The sequence below is a fragment of the Acartia tonsa genome, chromosome 7 (genome assembly GCF_053477335.1).
Source record: "Acartia tonsa isolate MP-2025a chromosome 7, ASM5347733v1, whole genome shotgun sequence".
Classification (NCBI taxonomy): domain Eukaryota; kingdom Metazoa; phylum Arthropoda; class Copepoda; order Calanoida; family Acartiidae; genus Acartia; species Acartia tonsa.
Window position 1 is genome coordinate 10,858,036 of NC_137266.1, and position 6,214 is coordinate 10,864,249.

Here is a 6,214-nt window from a genome sequence, read left to right on the forward strand (position 1 = left end):
GTATGTGCATGAGAGTATGTATGGATGATAACTGGTGTAGATTAAGTGCCCGCATCACAAATACTATCATATCTGTAATCAGTAGGCATTATTATTTAACAGGACACTCCCACATTTATATTTGTATGTTTGGTGTTATTATGGGAGATACGGAAAGTGTCATGTGTGACGTCATAAAATATATCTAAAAAGGAAGGATGAAAGAAGTGGAAAAGGAAACACCTAAGAAAGATTTGGATTTAGACGTTTTTCCTAAATTATGAAATTAGCCCGAAATGAATTAATTTTTTCAGGATTATAAACAAAGTGGTTCAGGGATAAGACAATGTTATAAAAAGAAGCTTTTCCTGCAATATTACGAATTTTGTAGATTAATAAAATCTGAAATGTTCCCATTCAATTAAAGTAAGTTTTTTTGTCTGGAGCTTAAGATTTGAGTTCTTATTTTTTGGGAAGATTCACATAGGTTCTAGCATGGTTTTTGGTTATTTTTCTTCAGACTTTAGCCTTGGGATGGTTTTAGGCTATTTTTTTGGCTCCTTACCCACTTTATGCTATTAGAAGCGCAACCAATATTCTAATATTTTTTTTGCATTTTAACAAAAAAAATACGACGAGAGTGTCCCTTGAAGCCCTCACCTCTGACTGTCTCTGTAAAGTGTCTATTTTAAGCATATTGACTGTAATATAATTAATTTCCAAGTTTCTTTTATAAATTTATTTAATTAATGCATTTATACCTGTTAGAGGGTAAGCTTTAGTTTGCTACTTTGAATAAGTAAATAGAAATCTTCTTAGTAAAAAATAGCATTATAAACAAAATTGCTGTCTAAATAGATATTTGACTGTTATCTAAAATTAAATGCATAACCTTGCGGCTCATATGCCCTATTCATAATATCTAACATATCCCTAGTTAAGGCCAACCTATAATTGTATAACACACAAAAAAACTAACCCCCCATCCAATTCTTACTTTTAATATTTCAAATATATTATCAAATCTGTTCTATTTATTATTTTGCCAACTTATTTTTCTAGTCTCATAGTACCAGTATGATTAGGAGACCAAATGAGGACAGGAGGACACCCGCTTTATATGGAATAGACTGGCTCAAAAAAAGAATTAATATATTGTGTTAGGGTACAGTCCCTTTCGTGGCAACGCTGATTAATGGGCGTTTCGTCGTATTTCCACAGAAGATTTTCCCCTATCACCTAACTTAACTTAACCTAACCTAACCTATCAAAGGCTACTGTGAAATTACGACGAAAAGCCTCTTAAGAGGCGTTGTCACGAAAGGGACTATACGTAGGGAGAAAGGAGGGGATAATGGATCAAATATTCAATATTTTACGGTTCTCAAACAAAAAAGAGAAAACTGCACCAGGTTGATAGATTATCGATTCACGATCGGCCATGTAAGTTATTATACACGTACAGTGCGTTAACACAATCTAAATACATTTAAAAACAAGAATGACATCAGCCATGAGTAATATAGCAAGGTTTGTTGAAAAATAATAAAAAGCCAATCAAAACAACGGATAAAGTAAGCTATTCAGTAAGAAAGCATACTGCAGTACACAAAAAGAGTTGATGCTAAATCGGATTCGGAGGAATCTTCATAAAGGCATCAGACGTCTATCTTTAAAATTTAGTGTTTCCCATAGGAATCCTAACTGGCATAAAAGTTAAAGACACCTATTAAAGTATCTTAAAGAAAAATTGAAGATTTATAACTAGGGACTTGCGGTAGACGGGTATAGGGGGTGTCGAACACCCCACTTAAATTTGAAATGGAAATTCTTTTTTAACCCACTAATGGTTTCTCACCTCCTAGTGAATCAATGTGCACATCACTGCTTCTATCTTAAACATTATGTTCAAAAAATTGCTCAGACATACGGATAAATAGCATTATAGCGTAGCTTCGCTACATAAGTGCATTCCTTACAAAAATAGATACACTTGTATTATGACCATTAAATTCAATTATAATGATAGTTTATGGTGCTAGAAATGGTCAAATTTAAGCCTAATATTATGTGGAAATTGTGTAGTTAGAGGCTGGAATCTAAAGGGATAAGACAATGGGCGATAAATTGATTTAAATCTTCAATGATGATACAATATGTGATTAAAATGTTTAAACACTCAACTTAATGAACCAACCTATCTAAATTCATTAAAAGTTCAGAAGGTTGTTAAGTCAACGAATAAGAAAACATTATTATAAGACCTTGAGGACTAGTGCAATAAAGAAGAGCCCATTGTCCCCTTCCTTCCTGAGTTAGCTGAAAATTATGCAAAGCAAATATTTATTGGAAATTACCAATGGAAATTTTCCGTTATCTACAACATTTTGTAGTTCTTGCATTTGTTGCATCTGATAGAATTATCAAATTGATTTAAAACAAGCTAAATTTAATTTTTAAAAATTAAACATAATGGCACGGACAAAATTTAAATGTATGTAGATTCTTATTGGCGATGAGAATCAGCACGCGAGAAATTTCAGACTTTCATCTTATAAAGCAGCTAAGAAATTACATTATTACAAATTGACAAAGCATTACATATTGTACGATATAGCATGTAAATCATTCTATGAACAGCCGCATAAATCTATTCCCCTTCTGTGACAGACAGAAAGACGGACAGACAAAGTGAACTATAGCGTATTTTCGTTAGAAAAAATTTAATCCATAGGAACAGGGAAGAATTTTTACTATTTTTGGGGAGAGTATCTTTACACTTCCAATAAAAGGTGGCCCTTCCAAAAAAAATTTTTTTTCTTTTTAAACTCAAATTGAAAATTGGTTGGTGTCGACTTTTCCCCTTCTCACATTAGCTGCCCCAAGAGGCTTCTAAGGGCGTAACTGCAAGTAGCTTTAACGTAATATACATATAAATTATTTTTATTGAAGATTCTTAAAAATAACATACTTATTGATTTAAGGAAAACAAATATTATCTTATATTGTGGTATGCGGCAGCTCTGGACCATGCAGAAACCAAGACATTATAGTGATGCTACGCACCCAGCTAAATCCTGTTATTCTACAATTGTAAAGCCACCTGAAAATATGGCAGATAACGGTACTGATTTCATCTCTCAGCTGTCCTGCAAATGGAGGGAGGGGTGTTACCCCTCCCTCTCCCATCTTAAGCACCGGAACCTTCCCCTTCAACCACCAAGTTATCAGCACCACCTCAACCCTGAGGATAAAGGATCTAAGCCTTCCCTCACCTGATAGAATCACCCCCACACAGACTGTTGTTGTCACAAGTAATCATCAAACCTTCCCTCTTTAGTACCCAGACCTACCACTCAGCCCCTCTATGCTTATCTACCTATTGTGCTGTTCCATGGGCTATCCTGCCTGCCCCAGACAGGGATAGCCATCTACCTAACCATTGCAATTATCTATGTTTTACTGTATGATTTATCTTTAACTATCTTTATTCCTAATCCATATGTATTTATATTATGTTGTACAAGTTTAGTTATCCTTAGACCTGCAATAAAGAAACAACTGAATAGACTATGTTTATTATTTAGTGATTGCTAGAGAAGCGTAGCTTCTCTATAGTATAGGTGTCCACGTCTGTTCACACTGCCGTAGTCTTTATCCGAACTCTGGTGTCTGCCATTTACCCTAGGCGGATACCACAACTTTTGGTGACAGCTGTGTGAGATTACGGCAAACCACAAGTGTAGAGCAGACGCGCAGCTGAGGCTAAGGTACTCCCAGCAGTGAAACTGGCAAAACTGACACAAGCAACCTGAATTACCCACCCTGGATAGCAAGGTCTAACTCTGCATCCGGCAGTTGTGGAAGTGAAACAGCGAAACCTGACGAAGAACCGCGAGAAGCGCCGCCATCTAACGGAGAATTGAGCGCTCAAAAGGCTGAAACAGGCCTGCGGACCGGCTGAAACAAGCCAAATAAGTGCAAACGGCTGAAAATAGGCCAACCTTACTGCAAGAGATAGCAGGATCCGAACCAGCGGCGCTAGCAGGACGGGACATTCCCTGCCGCCATCAGCCGGATTTGGATAAGCGGCGCTAGCAGGACGGGACATTCCCTGCCGCCGATAGGCTGAAACACGCCACATAGCTGCGAGCTGCAAGCCAACATACGAGTGTAGTGCACCAAAGCAGAGAAAACTACGTCAACTCCAAGTATCCTGAGAGGCTACAACGCAGCCACCCATCTAGAAAAACAGATATTATATCACATTGCAGGGATTACCACCCTGGTGTGATGGTTAAACAATAGATTTATGAGCAAAGATTGGCAAACAATTTGTTGTGTTGTGATAAAACTAAAAATAGAACAGGCTTGGATTTACTGTGTATTGTGATAACAACTAAAACTAGAACAGGGTTGGTAAACAAATCTGTTATGTAATTGTGATAAGGACAAAAATAGAAGCTAGATGTAACATAACAAATGCCCTGATACACAATCTAATCACCTCAAGCCTACAGCACAACAACAATACACCCCTTATTTCAGAGGAAAGGGAGGGGCTCTCTCTCCATTGAAGAGAATACAAACAAGGTGATATAACAATAAACCTAGGATTAAGGAGAGAGGGCAACATTACCTCATTACACAGTTATCTCAAACCCACAGCATTCCCCCCTTCCTCACAGGGGGAACGGACGGATTTACCCCGTCCCCTCACGCGCTTCCCCCCTCCTACCCACACTTGACTAAGTCCGCCCACGGTGTGGAGCTAGTGACCGGGAACACAGAGCGCCATTTACGGGTAGCGCAACGGAGTGCGGAAATATCATAAAATTCAACGGACAAAGCGGACCAACGAGAGAGCGAGTTGAGGGATAAGTGCGCGTTTTACCTGTGTGCGCGGATTGACGGTGCGTAAGCGCGCTGCACGGAAAGGAGATTTCACGCACACACACACAGGAGAGGGGCCACTCTATAGCATACAACAGAGATATTTTTTTAGGAGAAAAACTTGCAAGCTCCTCCCTCCCTATCTACAGTGTGATAAGGAAAACTAAACCAGTTCCTTAAACCCGCTCAGACCCTCAACATCTTCCTAGCCCTGCCAACCCTACTTCAAAGCTGAGTGGTTAGTGAAACAAATATATGTATATATAAATACCCAAGTGATAAATAGTGTTGTTTTTGTATCATGGGTGCAAGTAAGTGAATACTAACCTCACCATACAACACTGGAAACTGATATGGTAACTGAACGAAAGTACGCCCACCCTGTGGATCTAGCCTGACTTGATGCCCCACACTGGGCAGTGGTGGTGTGTACCTGGACCATCGACCCTCATAGTTGTGAACTATATACAGAGGAAGCGTGATTTTTTTGAGCAAGGAGGAAAGCTAGCTAGCTCTGGGGATATTCCTATACACGTATATATATATATGGGAGTGTAGCCATATATATATAGATAGCCTACCCATCCATATATCTACTAGCGGATACGCTCCTAGAGACATCTATGGATACCTAACATATTCCCTTTTATCTCTAAGCTAAGATCCGCTGGTTGTCACAGAAATCAAGAGCTATACTGGAAAGGAGAACAACTGAGGCTCAACAGTTAAACAAGGCGCTGGCACCAACAGACCAACCCCCTGCTACTTATCATGGGGACGCGCCAGCCACAGAAACTCTTGAGCCAGGAGGACCGAGCCTACGGCTACGTGGACTACCACCCTAATTACACAGCTATAGTATTTATAATAGGGGTGAGCCGGCTCGAGCCTCCTTGTGGCGCGGCTACTCTACTCTGCTCCTATATCTACAAGATAAGAAATTGTCAGCCCCTAGCCCGACGTGCGGCAATAGAAGACATTCCTGATTGGGCATTAACTGTGTGCCTAGGCCTGCTGCTGGCACTGTGGTGGACAGAAGTCTTCATTTGGACCAGAACCACCAACATCTGTACCCCACCACTCTCTGCTTCTTCATACAAGATACCGCTTCTGTTATTACTTTGGCCTACTGTGTTGAGTACAGTAAACATCAAACACATGCCAGGTCACAGACCCCTGGTCCCTGAGATGCCCTTGTCTGGAAGGGTGACCGAATGTCCGCTGCACAGCTCCTGTACAGTTGGTGCTCAACGCACGAGAAATGGCGATACTGGACTGGGGATTGTTGAACCTGTAGGTGTCCTCCTGGGGGTGTTGAACGATGCAACTGAGCCTAATGAGA